Source organism: Rhinichthys klamathensis, unplaced genomic scaffold (assembly GCF_029890125.1).
Source record: "Rhinichthys klamathensis goyatoka isolate OS25496 unplaced genomic scaffold, OSU_Roscu_1.1 h1tg000386l_1, whole genome shotgun sequence".
Classification (NCBI taxonomy): domain Eukaryota; kingdom Metazoa; phylum Chordata; class Actinopteri; order Cypriniformes; family Leuciscidae; genus Rhinichthys; species Rhinichthys klamathensis.
This window is the reverse complement of record NW_026606890.1, coordinates 1,546,001-1,565,809: the sequence shown is the minus strand read 5'-3', so window position 1 is coordinate 1,565,809 and position 19,809 is coordinate 1,546,001.

Genomic DNA, 19,809 nt, shown 5'->3' with positions numbered 1-19,809 from the left:
ACTGCATTATAAGCATGTCACGCAACGTTGTCAACATGGATTCAGTTTCTTCAGCATCTCAAAAATGTAAGTGTTCTTCATCTCTGCTTTGTTGATGAATCTGCATATGACGACATCATCCGTGTTCTTCACAGGCACATGCGCACTTTGGTCAGAGTGAAATAGATGCGATTAAAGTCTTTACCTGTTTATTGCGATTAAAATCGGCATGCACCATATATTTTACTACGATTGAGTTTAATCGCATCAGTTTGGTCAAAGCATTGTGTTTACACGAGGTAAATCTTAATTGCAATGTTGCCTTAATCTCATTATTTCAGTTCATTTCAACAACAAAAATTGGTCCTCACAAACAATTTTCATAATAAATAATTTATTCAATTAAGATTCACATTATGAGGGTGCATGTAAATGCAGTCAATTTTAAATGATAAAGAGTCAAAGTAATTAAATGGTACAGTAGTTCATCTCTATGAAGAATGTAACCACTTTGACACTAGCCGCGTTTCCATTACAGATTTGCGCAAAACTTTTGCGATTTTTTCTAAATATCGATAAAAAGCTATTGCGAAATGACGGCGTTTCCATTAACCGATGTTATGCGATTTTGGACGTTTGTAGGTTTATAGCACATGTGAATAGACGTGCAGCCACCGCACAAGACATTATTATTATTACAGTTTTTCTCGATTGCTTAAACACATTTCTTGAAACTATGCCTCGTATTCTCAAAACAGTAAACACAAATCCATAACGTCTCACCCAATTCCCCAAACATCCTATTTTCAGGTCAAAATGAAGCTCTACACTCAAAACCATTCACTCTTGCTGAAAAACCAAACTTTGCCCTCAGACAGGACACACAAGCCCTCAAAAATACACACACTACAACATAGTCTTACACACTGGTGCTATAAATTCAAAACAACATTTCCAAAACTGGTAATTAATGTTGCTTGTGGTCCCCCGCCCTCCCTCCCCCCCCCCCATCTTATTTTTTACTCTCTCCTACTCTTACGTAAGATGTGTGTGAGCATCATATGACGGTAAAAGAGCACACACAAACCTTATTCAAGTATGGAATTGTATTGGAATGGTAAAGAGTGTTGGTACATGCCTCCACTCAAGGATACAATATGATGAACAAGTCTAAGAATGTTCCACATATGGTTGAAATACCATCATTGGCCTAGAAAGATAACATTCTGGGAGTCAAGACTATAAAGGAGAAAGGATGCCCTTCACTGTCACACTCTTCAGCCACTCTGTGAAAAACGAAAAATGAACGGTTGTTGTATTTTTAAAGCGCAAAGTTGAACAACAAATTTTCAATTTGAACTGTAGCCTACTACACACCAAATGCTGCGCAAAAAAAAAAAAAAAATATAGACGAATTTTCAGATTTTTGTTTATGACTTTTTGCCCCTTTATTAAACATTTTAAATATTCACAAATTAATATGAAAAACATGTTGATTTTACTGGTTTTCTAAGGCCAAATTAGAACCCGATGATATTTTTTCCGCAGTGCTGAATAAGAAGAGCCATGTCTCTGGAACCATAGCCTACAGAGAGGTGATTTACAGGTGATTATAGGCTAATGATAATAAATGTGTCTGAAACAATAACGAGGCATTTTAATTGTTTATTAATAAACTAGTGTTAGTGCCGACTGCAAACATATTTTCATCTCCACTGTAAAGCGGATGCGCCTTTAGAGAGAAATGCACCTTTCATATGGATTACATAATCAGAAGGTATTTGCTTTCGATTTGAATTTGTTCGTTTAAAAGTGGAAATATTTATTTTATATTTTCACCTCTGGATAGACATATATTTTCACCTCTGGATAGACAGCATATTTATTTTCTGTTTTCACCTCTGGATAGACAGCATATTTATTTTCTGTTTTCACCTCTGGATAGACATATTTATTTTCTGTTTTCACATCTGGATAGACATATATTTATTTTCTGTTTTCACCTCTGGATAGACATTTATTTTCTGTTTTCACTCGATAGACAGCATATTTATTTTATATTTTCACATCTGGATAGACATATATTTATTTTATATTTTCACATCTGGATAGACATATATTTATTTTGTATTTTCACCTCTGGATAGACATATATTTATTTTTTATTTTCACCTCTGGATAGACAGCATATTTATTTTCTGTTTTCACCTCTGGATAGACAGCATATTTATTTTATATTTTCACCAGTGGATAGACAGCATATTTATTTTCTGTTTTCACCTCTGGATAGACAGCATATTTATTTTTTATTTTCACCTCTGGATAGACAGCATATTTATTTTCTGTTTTCACCTCTGGATAGACAGCATATTTATTTTTTATTTTCACCTCTGGATAGACAGCATATTTATTTTCTGTTTTCACCTCTGGATAGACAGCATATTTATTTTATATTTTCACCAGTGGATAGACAGCATATTTATTTTCTGTTTTCACCAGTGGATAGACAGCATATTTATTTTATATTTTCACCAGTGGATAGACAGCATATTTATTTTCTGTTTTCACCAGTGGATAGACAGCATATTTATTTTCTGTTTTCACCAGTGGATAGACAGCATTCTTTGCAAGCTTAATTGCACACGTCTTTTCCGTATTGTCATTTTACTTTTATGACTTAAAATATATAATATAAAAGCTGTGTGCAAATTGAAATATGATCTTCATCATATCTCTTTACATAAAACAATTCTCAATTATATACCTAATATTATAACACCAATAATTCATGCAAACTGCATTCACAAGAACCACCTTGAAAATATATATTGTTCAGATCATATCACTATTTTTTGTGACTTAAATTCAGCCTAGATCAATGGACTATAACGTTGTGTCAATACAACAGACTTGTACATGTTAATTGACCACAGTTTTTTGCCTTGCCCATTTGGATATTCAATTCTTTTTTTTCTTTTTTGTAAATGTAACCACTTCTGTTTTTAAAATATACGTAGATTCACATGTTCAGACAATTAACCAAACAATCCAGATCAAATTAACACTTCATGGTTTTGCAATATTTATTGGAAATTACACAATCTAATTAGTAAAATTAGTCAAATCTGACCATCAGAATGAAGATGCCACAGTCAGGCCTGTAAGGTTGTGGGGGAAGTCCCTATTTCAAGAGAATAAACTATAGACTATAGACCAAATAAACTATTGCACACACCACACCTCATTCCTGCCCCCTAAAACTGGCAGTCTGGGCAATGCTCAGGAAATTCAGGGTCTGTATAAAACCCTCGCAGGTCTCCACGTCTTCCGTTTCCACGGTAACGTTACCCCACCCAGTCTTTGAAAGAACATCTGCAATTTCTGCATTGTACAATTTTAAAAGGGACACACATGTCTCTTACAGCCTGGGGCAGTTTTTTGACATTCACCACACCTAAAGCAAGAACAGATGTACAATATGATTAGAATGAGCATGTTTATATTTAACTATATTAGAGTACAAGTGTTCTATTGTAGCAACCTAGCTCTAGAATTGAGGCACACCAGAGTTCACTAATACCTTTAAAAAACACGACAAAGTACCTTGAAAACAAGACGATTTTTTAACTAGCTAGGTTGTGCATTTGAATTCTGACATGACCTATAAATCATCGACAGTTTATATATTTTTTTCTTACCGCTGACATCTGCATGGTGCGTCAAATTTGAAAAGTGAATGACGATACGGAAATGACGTAGGCTGTCCATCCACTGGTGTCCAGCCACTGGTGTCTAGCGAGAAGTGAGTCTGCGGGGCTGCAGCTGGATGCCTCGCTTGATATAAAATGGACTGATGTGTTTATTTTTATTCAGGCCAAATCCACTGTATATGGATTCTGACTCTGATGAGCCATCTGGCGAGGTGAAGATACCACAGGTTTTACGCCCGCCTAATGTCAGAGTTCCAGAATCCTGGTCACAACTGGCAAGAAATGGTAGGTCACATGTATTTCTGCCCTGTAACTGACCCTACCTCTTTGTAACATACAACCCAGGTGGCTCTAAACACCATTGAATTGAATGTATTGTAGAATTAGATCATGCTTTTAGGTTGAGAGTTGTGCAAAAACTAATCATGTTTCACACAACTGTTTTGTCCCTTGATATGTTTGCAGGTGCCAGTGCATCAAATGCATCAGCACAATTTCACCATGGTAAGCTCTCAAATAATGGCCAGTAGTCATATAAGCCTCTGTATGTGTCTTTTGTAAAATAATTTAATTCACTGACTTTTGCATTCCTTATTGTGTGTGTCAGAAATGATGGCAGCATCCGCCGGCGGCGCTGGGCCGTACCACCAGCTGCAGGTCCCACAGAAGGAGGGTGGCGCTGGACCGCACCAGCTGCAGGTCCCACAGAGAGAGGGTATGATGCCATACTTCCAGCAACACTTTTTGTACAGCCGTGGACACAGAATTCCACAATGAAATTGACATAGCATGACATAAAATGACGTCCTTTGGTAGCTGACAACACAATCTGCTCTCTCAAAGTTTTGTTGATGGTCCCAATATATAAATTAATATCTTTGTTTTGCAGGTGCCAGTATATCACCGTATGGGACCATGCACACCCCATTTCGTGCCCCACAAGGTGAAAATTGGCAGCTTTTGAAAGGCAAGTCTATTAGAAAATGTTGTGCTATGTAACCACAGAAGTATTTTGCACATTTTTATCTCATGACAATTTGTTTTTACCCTTGTTTAAGACCTCGCCATCCAAAAGATGACAGGGATGCTTGCCGAAGTGCTAGTGGTGGTGAAGGAACATTCACGAGATGTGCAGTTCATCATGTGGGAAATGGCCGAGGGTAGAACCCCAGCTAGTGGACCAGCCACAAGCCGAGAGCCGTTCCCCGTCCAGCTGCCTATCACAAACGAGGAGGACTTTAATGAGGCCGAAGCCCTCTTAAAAACAGAGGCAGTCCGACAAAAGATGGTAATTTGTTTGATAAACTGAGCTGCATAATGAGACATTCTGCATATTAGGCGGGGCCTTACCAGGTGCTGTTGGGCCTTACTGGGCACCCCACCCCCTACCCCATAATCCAACAAAACCAATTGTTTTTGAAAGGTCTGACCATGCTGAACATTGATCAGAATGTTAAGTAAGGGATAATGTATAGAACGCCGGTCATTATCGAGATTCGCCTTGTGAATCAAGTAGAAAGACTTTACATTTTAGACTCTACTATTTAGGGAAATCCAATATACCACTCAAAACTTACATTTTCTGAAAGCTTATGTCCTCTAGATGTTATTAAACATGCAAAGACAGATGTTACACCTTCCCCTAGCTCATGGAGAGTCATGTTCCTGTAATGGATTTCCCAACATTTCTACATTTTCAACATTTTAACATTTCACTGTTTTTTATCCATGTTCCGCATGGTCGGACCTTTAACACCAGTGTTCCAATTGAGTTACATCAACAGGCAAACTGGAATTGTACTTAAATCCATTTTTCCTCACATCTCAATAGATTGTCCGCTTGGCCATGGTGGGAGGCACCAGCTCGACCTGCATGATCAGGAGGATGCTGGCAGCAGCCTTAACAAACGGCCTGGCCTGTAAATTTAGTTGGGCAGTGAAAGCGTACAAACACAGTGAGGCCAAGCTGCCATTTAGGGACACTTGCCTGCAAGACTGCATGTTTGGTGAGTTTAACTTAATATTCCTTGTGCTGTTTTCAGCTGGCAACAAGTTATTTCAACCCAACTGATGCAATGAGTATGTTATCATTCCTTAAACAACCATTTTGGATTCATGTCTTTCAGTTGCTTCTCGGCAGTGTGACAGGAAGCTCACACAGCAGGCCTTCAGTGACATCGTGAAGAACTGGCTACGTTACGCCCCTTGGCGTGCAGGAGGCTTAAAGAAAAATTAGATGTAAGTGAATTTGATATTCCTAATATTACTAAATAGCTGTTGCATAAGTTGCTCTGCAAAATGTTTCATCGTGAGTGCTGACATGTTGTCTCTGCTTCTCTCCCACAGTGTCCTCTTCAGATGTGCTATGGCCCTGCACACATACAAGCCCACTCACACACATAGCATCACCCCCTTGTTCTTCATGTTTTGTTTGTTGCATTAAAAAAAAAGAAAAAAAAATCTTAAAAATATCTAATAAATGTTTTTATCCATATAACTAAATGAATCCAAAATGTGTCTGTTGTTATTATACGGTTAGTCCTATTGTTGGTGGCAGTCTTAGGCCTACTGCTAAATAGAGTGTATTTTCAATGGAGGTTGATGTTGATTGTTCTGCAAGATACAATGCCCATCACTCATTTTAATATATATATATATATATATATATATATATATATATATATATATATATATATATATATTATATTAATGCATATAAATTAATTTTATAACTTTTAGATTGTCACGGTGTGGGTTTTGTGTCTTGTTCCTGTTCTTGTCTGTCATGTGATCCCCTGTTCTAGTCATGTGATCTTGCCTTGTGTTCCCTTGTCTGTTGTGTCATGTTGTCATTGGTTGATTGTTTAAATGTTTACAGGTGTCCCTTGTCTCGTCGTTAGTCCTGTATGTATTTAACTCTCATGTTTGCCCTGTGTCTTTGTCGAGTATTGTTTGTTCTATGCCCAGGCTCCAGTATCTTGTTCGCTAGTCTTGGTTTGTGTTCCTGTTTTAGTTTAGAGTTTTCCATGCCTTGTCATGCTTTTGTTGTGTTTATCTTGTTTTTGGAATAAATTGCGTTTGGGTTCTCACCTCAACTTGCTTCCAGTGGACTTGATCGTTACATAGATAATGGTTGAACAAATATTGATTCAGTAACATTATTTCAACATAAAATCAACATAAAATCAACTTAAATTGATATGTAGATTCTCATTAGATGATGGTTGATTCACCATTGATTAAGTAACATTATTTCAACATAAAATCAACTGAAATTTAAATGTAGATTCTCATTTAGATGATGGTTGAATCACCATTGATTAAATGTCAGTATGGTTGAAAATCCGATGTTGATTCAACACAAAAGTAGAGGGGACACTTTCAACATCGGATCAATGTTAGGCCTCAACGTAGTTTCAACATTTCTGCCAAACCATATTTCAACGTTGATTCAACTGAATTTTGCTATGTGGGCACTAATACCTTTAAAAAACACGAAAAAGTACCTTGAAAACAAGACGATTTTTTAACTAGCTAGTTTGTGCATTTGAATTCTGACATGACCTATAAATCATCGACAGTTTATATATTTTTTTTCTTACCGCTGACATCTGCATGGCGCGTCAAATTTGAAAAGTGAATGACGATACGGAAATGACGTAGGCTGTCCATCCACTGGTGTCCAGCCACTGGTGTCTAGCGAGAAGTGAGTCTGCGGGGCTGCAGCTGGATGCCTCTCGACAAAGTTGACAAAGAATCTGCGAGTTCGCGTGTGTTATTATAGTTTATATGAACTGTTTTGATTTCTATAATTGCATCTAGAAAGATAAAAGCATCAATGGCATTGATAAAAGCGATCTTTGGATGTGTAACTGGTTTGTAAATTGACCATTTGGAGAAGTTTGGACTTTGGAGAGTGCGCATTCTCAAGACTGCGTTTGGGTAAGTGTACACCCTGGTTTTCAGCATTTACGTTTACATTTTTACATTACATTTTTACTAACATAAAGTTATTGTTAATTTGAAATGTGAAAGCACAGCAACCAATCTGATAAACTATTATTTGAAAATAAATGTCAAATGTATTGGAAATGGAAAGTATGATTGCGCAATCGTTTCCAAGTTTGCATAAGTTGAATAAAATTGTCATTTCAGTAAATCTACATTTTGATATTGTGAAATGGACATTATTACACTGCAGAAACTATGTATAAACAGTGATTTCTTTGTTTTAGGTTCTATTGGAGATTGAAGATGTGGCACTGTTGGCACAGTGTTGGCACAGCTGGCATCACATCTCCAGGAGGCTGGCCGGTGATGTTGAGATGATGCACAACACAGGTGTCAAAACTGATGCCCATATAATGAATGATATAAATCTGGAGGATGAGGATCCTGTTCTAGATTGTAATAGACCACAGATTTTAGGCAAATAATATGTCAAATGATGTCTTGTATCTTCTGAAAGAATAAAATGATCAAAATCATAAAGCGCCTATTTTTTTCTTTTTGTTTACTATAGCACAGACAGCATATACTATAATATTAATCACATTCAGCAGTGTTTTATATAATTTCAAAGGGTTTTCTGTCAAATTACACTGGAATATTGCATATGGACCACTGGGTATGGCTATAAGCAGAGTTTAGATTTGGGTAGGTGGAAATTACATAAAAAAAAGGTAATATTCCTCCCTTCAGATTTATTTGAATATCTTTTTCTTTTTTTTTTATAGAGAAAAAATTCTTTTTTCCAGTGTTTGCTGTCATCTAGAGGAAATAGCCATACTTGTCTGCAGGTAGCTAGAGCCCACAGGGCCTGAGTTATAAACTTTCAAAAATGAATTTAAAATAAAAAAATTAAAAAGCGCCTCTTTTTTTTGGTGTTCATTAAAGCTCAGACAACATATACTTAAATGTTTATCACTTTTAGCACTGTTTTATGAAAGTGCAAAGGGTTTACTGTAAAATGACACCAAAACTGTGTATTTAGGCCAACGTATGTGGGAATGGGAAGCTTTTTAATTTGGGTAGGCCAAATCCAGGCGGAAATCCCCAAAAATGGCAAGGATTGTAAGAGGATAAAGAGTCTATGTTTGTGCCACAGAACAATCTTTCAGGTCAACAGTTCTTTAAAGAACTATTTTTTTTTTCTTACTGTGAAGAACATTTGAATAAGCAAACAATGGAAAGATTCCATTTGTTGAACTGGTTCTTTATGGAACCATCGATGCCAATAAAGAAGTCTTATTTTTAAGAGTGTATTTGCACAAAGGTGTTTTAATGATGTTCTTGAACTCCATGAGACAATAATGTGTTCTATTTATCATTTTATGACTCTTTTTGCATTATTATTAGGGTCCGAGCACTGAAGGTTGTTCACTAGAGGGAGCCAAACAATAAACAATCCTGTTAAGTCCACTAATTTTGAATTGACATTCATGCTAAATAACTACTACTTTTAGGAACATTGTACACTTACAATATCTTCTTTGTTTTTTATAATTAGCTTGTTATGTAATAACAATAATATATACCTGCAAAATTCTTGTAGATCATTAAATGTTAAAATATATTATATTTTATTAACATATTTTAAGTTGCCATACATGCTTGTATTTTGCTGTATGATTAAAGCGAAGACTATTTTATGTCTCTTTTAATATATTGTATTGAATAGTATGTCAGTAAAAGTACACTTATTTTGTGTTTTTGCACATAAATGGGCAACTTAATTTATTTTAATCTTTCAAGTATTCATACAGACACTGTAGCTCATTCGCTTGCATCTTGTCAACAAGCAACGACAGCACACGAGTCACTCTCTGTAGCTTTTGTGAATTAGTAATGAGCTAATTTTTTTTTTTTTATATATAACTTTATTAGAGTTAAAAATTTATTTTAGTTTTTTACATTAAGAGGGAATGATTTCTCTTTGAAAGTCAGCTGCTTCTTTCGGGACAATCAAAACCTATAACTTATCAAACCTATAACTTATCAAAGGAGATTGTTGTGATTCTGATTCTGAGATACAAGGCAATTATATAAACTAATTATTTACACAAGCTTTTAGTTTTGCAATTAAAGATAATTTTGTTTGCTGCTATATTTATTGTTGTTGTAACAAATTGTGAGAAGCATTATACGATTTGTGTTTTTTCCATGTTCATTAGAAGCATTGTTTGTTTGTTTTATTGAATTTTTTTTTTTTATATGAAGTTTTACTGAAGACTATCAATTTTGTTAGACTGTTCTGAATGAAGGCATTTACCACAGAGTGTTTCTTAAAAACTCAATTGCCTACACATACACTAATGAGCCAAAATATTATGAGCACCTGCCTAATATGCTGTTGGTCCTCTGTGTGCCGCCAAAACAGCGCCGACCCACAGATGCACGGACTTGTTGGTTCATTACGTCTCACAGATGCTTAGATTAGATCTGGGGAATTTGGAGGTCAGGGCAACACCTAGCTTGAACTCTTCATCATGTTCCTCAATCCACTGATAAACAATATGTGCATTATCCTGCTCACTTCCACCAGGGAACACCATTGACATGAAGGGGTTTCCCAGCAGAACATTGTCCAGAGCATCACATTCCCTCCACCGGGGCTGCGTTCCAATCCAAAATTGTCATGCCCTTCACTCGCTAACTTCCCTCCGTCTCGTTCACTCGGATGTACGTCATTGCTTATGCTGCACGAGTGCCCACTACTGGCGGAAACTGCAATGGGCTGAACTGGAACGTGCTAAGCCCTTGATCACTTAGAATCAGCTATGGAGTTGATTTATTATTTAAATTTGTTTTCCCTTTGAGAATTTGTTTAATGCAGCATCCAAATGTATATAGGTGTGTCTAGGTTGTTTTAAAATAAAAAATATATAATTATGTATCATAGAGTTTTTTATAGTGATGATTAGACAAGATCTGCTGTGACGTCACAATCGCGTTGCATTGTAATATATGGAGCTGCCTGAAGTGTACTTATGCAGTAGACTCACTCCCTCAGTCAAATTCGAGGGAGCAAGGGTCTGTCCATATAAACTTCCCTCGTCCACTTCACGAAGTGAAACGCACTTCAAAATGGCGGCAGGGATTCTCCCGAGGGGAAGTGCTTAGGGAAGTTCACAAGTGCGTGTCTAAAAGTGGACTGGAACGCAGCCTGTCTCGTCCCACAGTGATCCTGGTGCATCACTGAAGAAAACGGGACTCATCGGCCAGATGACCTTCTTCTGTTGCTCCAAGGTCCAGTTGCAAGGTTTAGACAAGGGTCATAGAGTTGCCAAAAGTCTGTCTGTGATTGGCTACAACGATCAACGCTTCAAAAACATATCTTTGACGCTCTTCACCGAGCGCTTACATGGATACACAAGGGAGCGTTTGAAAGCGGCATTTATCAGTGGATATATTAGGGATCCGCTGAAAACGCTCCCATGTGTATCTGTGTAAGCGCTCGGTGAAGAGCGTCAAAGATGTCATTGTTGATCATTGTAGCAAATCACAGACTTGAGCGTGTGAAGGTGTAGGATTGAAAATAATCCAAGATATTTGTAATGAACAAAGACATTTGCTTTACTGTTTTCCATCTCCTCTTTCTACCACAAGGACCATTTGGAGTTCCTAAAGACACAGAGGGGCTGATAGTGATCAAGGCCTGTAAGATGTGTGTACTTCGGGGGTCTATGAATTGTCTCACCTGTAGTACGGTGGGGAAAGTTGTAATTATCTGATTAGTCAACATCTTACATTTGGGTCATAGTCACATGGTCAGGGACAGGATAAAAGAAGATTGTAACTGATGCTCTGTCTCTTATATGCCCTGAGTGCCTTTCTTTGTAACAGACGTACCAGGTTCAATCAGCAGCCAATCATAAAGAGCGCCATCTCCAGAGTACTGATTACGCACACCTGATTCCAGTCTAGTCATTCATCATCATCAACCACAGCATTTAAGCACACACCTCGAGCTTCATTATTGTCTGGTCTCGTTTGAGTAAAGACTACTTTCCTGTGTTACAGAATATCGGTCGGAAGTTATCGCTTACTTACGTTCCCGGTCTCCTGTGTCTCCCCAGTCATCTCCCAGAGTGTTTCCTGGTTCTTCTGTGTCTGCCAACGCTATCCCGATCAACCCAAAGTGTGTGCTCACCACTTCCACACCATCTATCATCTGCTGCTGTCTGTTAAGGATTACTCTTCCATCTTCATCTTTCTCTCCATTTGCCAGCAGTTTCCAATAAATCACCATATATCACTTTAAAGGGATACTCCACGTTTTTATGGAAATAGGCTCATTTTACAACTCCCCCAGAGTTAAACTGAGTTTTACCGTTTCTGAATCCATTCAGCCGATCTCCGGTTCTGGCGGTACCACTTTTAGCATAGCTTAGCATACATCATTTAAGTGGACAAGACCATTAGCATTTCGGCAGCTCGGTAACTTCCAACGTGACCGGAGTTTGTGTAGTTTCAGTCGGCAAATTAGGTTTTCAGGCGCTGCGTCATATCTTTACGCCTGCTGCACTCATGGTACGGCAGTGAAGTTTCTTGATTATTACGCAGGAATGAGAGTATAGTTCCTAGCCATATCAGCCTAGAAAATTGCAACTTTACATTTTCCGTCGGTCTTAGTGCACGATGTAACTACAGAAGAGTGAAGTTTTAAATAGGAAAAATATCACAACTCTTTGGTCTTTTTTTTTTTGAGAAGTGCTAATGGTCTTGTCCACTTCAATGATGTATGCTAAGCTATGCTAAAAGTGGTACCGCCAGAACCGGAGATCGGCTGAATGAATTCAAAAACGGTAAAACTCAACAGTTTAACTCTGGGGGAGTTGTAAAATGAGCCTATTTCCAAAAAAAGTGGAGTATCTCAAACATCTATTTTTGTAACTATTTTAAGTGTAACCATAACCAAATGTTCAATTTTCAATTACAAATAATGTGCTAACTAGTTTTGATTTGGTATTGAATTTGAAGTGTTACCAATTGCAATACAATTTTGTCACTCTCTATAGCAATGCTCTCCCTCATATTAAACTATTGTAACTGCGCTTATTTCCGTTGTTGGTATAAGTAGCAGTGGGTGGTAATAGACAAGATATGTACATTTTTCTACCATCTTGCTGACAACGTTTCTTTAGTCATTCGGCAGTCTTGCAGCCTGAACCCCTGCAGGAAATCCACCCTTACAAAGGCAATGGCCAATCAGAGGTGCTTAAGAATCCGTTCAACAGCACTCAAAATACTAGAGGGAAAATGCTGGTATCGTCATATTTTTAAATGTCTTTTTTGACAACTTTACAGGGTCATCATAGGCACTTTAATTGGTCTCCAGCTCCATACAGTTGTGACGCATTCCTCCCATAACCATCATTCAAATTTTGTGCAACTTGTGCCACAGTAAAACTTCTGTTGTCTCGGACCAGATGGGGTGGCCTTCATTGGGCGCCCAACACCCTGTCCTAGGTTTTTGGTTTGTCCCTCTTCAGAAAGTGTTGGTAAATTCTCACCACTGACACAAGCCTTGCCGTTTCAGAGAATCTCTGATCAGTCGCCTTACCATAACAATTTGGCCCTTATTTTCAAAGTCGCTCAGATCTTTATTCCTGTCCATTCCTCCTGCATACATGTTGATTACGAGAACTGATTGTTTGCTGACCATCTAACCTACCCAGACATTAATATGTGGCCTTGTTAAGACATGGTCAAAGATATTCACTTCACCTGTGACTGTTCATAATGCTTTGGATATATATACACACATTACTACAAAATCCCCATTTCAGGGGAGTGAGTAGGGCATAGGGATACTCATTCTGATTAAATTAATTCACCCTTGTGTTTTTGAGTAAAGTCATGTTATTGTTCACTGACAATGTGACATTTAAATTAGTTTGTGTTGAAGTTTTTGCAGTTAGCATTTTGATGCTACATGTGATCCATACAGCTTGTGGTTAGTTTGTGGATGGCTATGAATTAAGTTTATAGTGTGTGTTCCACTCAATGAGCAATAGCTGTGCTAATGTCAGTGCAGAAACAACAAACTTCTTGTTCATTTCAAACATTTGCTATGCAGTTATATTTTAAATGCATGTATATTAAAAAAATCATAATACTCTTTATACTTTACCTAATTTGTTATAGTGCCATAGCTGTTAAATCTAGGTCTTTACTCAACGCAGGATGAATCTGTACCCGAACAAATTGAGTGCAAATTGTTACCTCAGTTTTATTGATTCTATAGGTTTGTGTTTACAGTGTGCAAACGAAAGCTTGAAACTGTCATGATTCCTGTCTTGTGTTCCCCTTGTCTTGTGTGTACTTTTGTCATTTCCTGTCTTGTGCCAAGTTTTGTGGCCCTATGTAGTTTTTCATGTTGATTCGTCTCCCCAGGTGTATCTGGTTTCTTCATTACCTACTTAAGCTTGTTTGCCCCTGTGTATTTATAGGCCGTGTGTTTCACTTGTTACTTTGTCAGTTGTTTTATAATAGTTGCTTCTCTGATCCTCGTGGTTTTGTTCCCTTGAGTTCTGCATTATCTGTTTTACTTTATTTACCTTGTTACATTATTTTTTTTAAAAAACCTTGCATTTAGAGCTTCGCCTGCTTTCTCCAGCACGTTACAGAAATTCAATGTCAGAAAATATCACTTACAGTTTCTGTGGTTGGTTAACACATTGTTAAAGGGATAGTTCGGCCAAAAAAAAAATATTCTTTCATCATTTCCTCACCCTCAAACCTGTATCAATTTCTCCGTTCAGTTGAACACAAAGGAATAATGATTATAACCAAACAGTTGTGGGGCACCTGACTGTTTGTCTAAAGGGTGAACTGTCCCTTTAAGGGACACACAGAAAGGGGAATGTATTTTAAACCAAACTAACACTACTTAATAATTTTCCTGATGAAATCATTTTTATTATTAACATTACCAGATTAATTGTAGCCTAAGAATTTTAGCAAACATTTATAATCGTTTCAGTGTAATTTATTTCAATTCCTCATCCCCATTTTGAGGACATTTGGTTACCAAATGTATTGTTTTAAAGCAGTTAAACAAATCTTTCCTTATGCGTTAATAACGGTCTATCTCCTACAATGTCTATTGGTTGCGCAGGCACGTGTGTGTTGTGTGTGGGTGTGTGTGTGTGTGTGTGTGTGGGTTGGGGCGTCTGTGGAGGTGTGTCTGTGGAGGTGTGTCTGTGGTTGAACATGGAAGGAAGTTCCAAAGAAGTGGTTTCATCTGATTCGAGGAATTCGCGTAAACCATCAGCGACAAAACACCAAATGTAATCTATATGTCGCCATATCAAAGGACGGCTACATTTAATCCAGACGTTTCAGTCTAAGATAAGGAAGATGCTGCTCGTTGTAGCGTTTTTTATTGGTAAGTCATGTGCCGGTTTATTTATTTATTTTTTGTATAATTTGTGAGTGGATCTGCTTTACTTGCAAACAGTGTATATTTACGGTGTAAATATTTTATAGGCATTGCTGTTGTTGCTGCTGTTATTGATGGTGATTATGATGGTGTCGAATCGCTAACGGTGTCTGAAGGAGGAAACCTCACCATCTCTATTCATATTAAGAGGTGGGACGAAGACCCTCAGGTTTTGGTTACGCGTCTCAAAGACTCCTCACATGATCTGATAGCACAGCTAACTTGTCATAATAAAACATGTGGAATCGAGTGCTTGATTTCTGGCGTCTCACTGATATCTGATGAAGAGAATGTGACACTGATCCTGATGAACGTCAGCTTCAGTCAAACGGGGCTTTACAAAGTCTGCAAACTGGGCGATACACAGCCGGAAAACAAGATTTACAACGTTACCGTGAATAGTAAGTACAAGCATGTCTTCGATTTTTCTGATGAAATACATTGTGGTATTGCATCATCTGAACTCCACAGTAATAAAAGGACAGTAACAGAGGTTTATTCCAGTTATCAAAAATATTTTTATTTATTTTGGGGCATCTAAAAACGTTGGGAATTAATTAAATGCAATTCCATGCATTTTACACAATTGCAAAGTTTTTTTGTCTTCGGTAAACTAAAACGACACCTGAACCTGTACGGTATACATCACGTTTAAATTAGCAGTAAAAGTAGAATAACGAAGACAGTTTTTACTCAACTAACATTCTGTATGACCCATCCATATGACCTTTATCGTGATGTCTTGTGCGTCATGAGGTGAGGACAGTCAAGAAGCTTGTTGTTCGTGTTGCGTTGCTCAGAAATATTGTACAAATTACATTGCCAAAGTTTGTGCAGCAATATCTAATTGTAGCTGTGAACTAGACAAGACAAACGTTGTTGTAAGCCTGACTTGGTGATGGATGGATAGACAGCTTGATAGATCCATTGATTTTTTTTTATTTTTTATCCGGATTGCTTAGGAGTATCCGATCAAACATCTAGTCTCACGCTAAACAGAAACTCACTTGAAAGTCGTTTTTGTTCTGTTTGTCTTTTACAGAGCCTCCATCCAGTACTGTCAGCCCAGAAGCAACACCACCTGCCATCTACAGTACAGGATTCACAGCTGGCATAACCACAGCTGTACTGGGCATCCCTGTGGTCATCACTGCTGCCATCATTGCTGTCATTTATTGGAAAAACAGGAAGGCAAGTATCATCACAGACCAGTTTATCTAAATCTGTCAAGTAATGACAACACTGAACATGAAAAACTTGTTTCTCTCCTGGAAGAGGTCCTATTATGCCCTTTTACGAAGTCTTGATTTTGTTTTTGGGGTGTACTAGAATAAGTTTATTATTATTTTTCACATATTTTACAATGTTGCAGCACCTCTCTTCCCAGTCTGTCTCAAACACTCTGGGTGTGTTTCCCATACAACAACGTAACTCGCTGCTTAACTATACTACGATGCATCGCTGAAGAAATCCACTAGCTAGTCGCGACTGTTTCCCGAAACCGTACTGTCGCGAATTGGTCGTTCAACCACGTTGTTTAATGATGTCATGCACGTGGTGGAGTAATAACTTATTTGAATTAATCTGTTTGAGATCGAATTAATCTTAGATGTTTTGCTATAATTTACAGACTGGCATCTGAGGACAATTTCTCATTTTTATTTTGCTTTATTTCCAGATTAAATCATAGGCTTGTTCTTACGTAGTAGAGACCGTTCACACATGCGCACTCTTCAAAAACAACGGTTTAAATCTCTTGACAAACTAAAAGACGTAAATGACATTTGTATGTATTCTAAATAAAATACGTAGATGGTGCTAAATGTCAGCTTACATATTTTGCTCAAGATAAGGGTTTGAGTCCACATGTCTGCAAACAAGAAACTGCTTCTAACCACATGTGGAGAGCTGTTTTCGGGAAACACAGACTCGTTGAACTATGTTGATAACGAGGGAACTTGCAACCATAGTTGGCTAACGATTCTTCTGGGAAACACTCATTCTGCTTTGAGTGTTTTGCCCATACCTGTCAACACTCCCGTTTTTCCCGGGTTTCTCCCGTTTTTTTAGCCCTATCTCCCGGACCCCTCCCGGTTTGTTATTTCTCCCGGGAAACTCCCGTAATTTGCATGGCCCAAACATACTCCTTTATGAATAATCGGACCAATATGTTTGTCTAATGTTGACCAGTTACCAGATTGTATTAAATGCATTATATTCACACAATCCACAGACCATTTACAATTTCAACCCGTTTGTCACCTCAACCTGGCAACCTATAACACAGTTGCGCAGTCGCGAAAAGTTTAACCCGAAAGCGAGCCGATAGACATGATGGCAGGTGAAGGTGGTGTCCCCGCAATGAAACTGAAGTACAGTTTGTAACGCGTTGCTTCAGGAAGATTAGGGATAGCTCACAACTGAAGTTATTGCATGCAGAGGCCAGACAGACACACGGAGGCGATTGGCATCTCACAACTCACACTTTATTCCCAAATCGAACTCGTGTAGCCTAACTGTCTGTCACACGTTCTACCGTCCACATCGTTAAACAAAATAAGATAAAAATTAGCATCGAACAAAAATTACCCGCATACATGGGGTGTTCGCAGACAGTAATTACTGTCTTTTAAAAGAGGTGTTCGAGGCCCAGGCACATACAATAAAATAAAATACTGCAGGGAGCGCACAGATCTTAAAGGGGCCACACCTTATTTCCAGTCGTTACAAGTTGTACATTTACCCCAACCCCCCCCCCCCCCCCCCCCCCCGCCGGAGACATATCCCGGATTTTGAAAACCAAATGTTGACAGGTATGGTTTTGCCATACAATTCAAGCCCCGCTTCAGATCCTGAGAATGTTTAAACAAACAAACAAGAGGGTTGTGGAGAACCTTTGCAAGCACTGATTTTACAGGACGTTTCAGAGTGGTAAGTTCCTAAAGTTTGGTGAACAGTCTTCCAAAAGTGAGAGCCCTGTAGCTAAACACTATATCAACACTGTAATGTTAGCTAGTAGGCTAGTGGAGCAAAACAGCGTCGCCCTTTGTTTACATCGTAGCAACAACATAAAAATGTAGAATCGGAACTGTTAATAGAAAACTCAACAAAACTCAACTCAACTCAACTCCGGCGAGGTTCTGAGCGATCTGAGGCGATACTAAAATGTGACGTGAAAACGATGCAGACTGCTGATTGGTCAGAGAGAATCGTCACTATTCACTGCGTCATCATTGCACTCGCCAGACGGAGTATCCTGAATAACCCCGCCATTTTTAAATAGTTTGGCCAGAGATTGCGTGATATACCCATTACTACTATTAAAACAGCATACACTCGATTTCCTCCATTGTCCTGTGTGTGTGTGGGTAGCGGGTGTGTGTCGCGTAGAAGATTGTCACGGCAGTTTCCTGTGGCGTCGCTATGGCGACCAGGTACTATTGCGGAGGTACTATCTGTAATGGAAAACGGAGCGAAAAGCGAGTCGAGGCGAGCTGAGCTGGTACTGGTAATGGAAAAGCGCCAATAGTTACAGGTTGTGATCCATAAGCAACTAATTGTCCCTACAAAATGAGAACTGCCCCATCTTTTGTGAAGCTTTTGTGCATAGCTGGTATTTTACTCTCTTAGGTTCTGGAAGCTGAACGTTGAGGTTATAATGTTCAGAAACAGTGTTAAAAATTTTAAGGTCGTCCAACTCAGGAAGGCCAAACAAAGGGATTTTGGAACCGGGGTGGAAAAAACAGCATCTCTTCGACATGGCAAAGACACACTACTAACACAGGTCGTTGTCTTCTCTAGCACAGCTCAACCAGGCCTCGTCCTCCCTTTAATTTGTATTCTGTGGGCGAGGATTATTAAAATGAACGACATTGTGACTAAGATCTGGAAGAAGTGCATTGTAGTCCCAACAAGTTTTCTGTTAAAGAGAATAACACACTTTGGAGTGGACTTTGAGCTTTGTGACCTTGCAGATCGTCTTTAAGCTCAAACAGCAACATTACACACAAACTAAAGTTGAAAAAGTGAAAATAGCATAACAGGACCCCTTTAGGAATTTTATTGTGCAATGGGATGGTTTGGTAAAATTGTTATAGATTATGCTTTTGTATCTACACCATTATTTTCACTTGGTTTGCATGGCATCCTGTAACTGTGTTTTTGTATTGGATTGCAGGCAGATTTTTACAAAGTGTCTCAAGATGACAACACCGCAGCCAGAGATCAGCCATGTCATCCCTAAGTGATTATGGGAGTTAATGGTAAATACTCAATGTGGAGGAATTATTTTTCACAGGCAACCTCATCCAGTCCAGGACTAAGCTGAATGGAAAAACAGACGGTCATTTTTTTCCATGGTAAATTGGAAAGAGTCAACTATGAGTAAAAAGTGTAACTACTGGGACATTTGTGCTGATCCCATGTGTGGATCAGTCTTGGATGTGCAGAACTTATTGGCACAAAAGGTGCTAATTAAAACACTGAAATATGTGCATACCTCCACCAGACCCATTTAGGATAGGGTGTCCCTTTTGTCATTTTTATACATCTTTAAGCATTATTATTATTAGGTGTCCAATCACTAAAGGTTGCTCACTAGAGGGAGCCAAAGGATAAGAAGTCCAATAATGGCTAAAATTAACTGCAACTTATTTGTAGGATCATTGAACATTG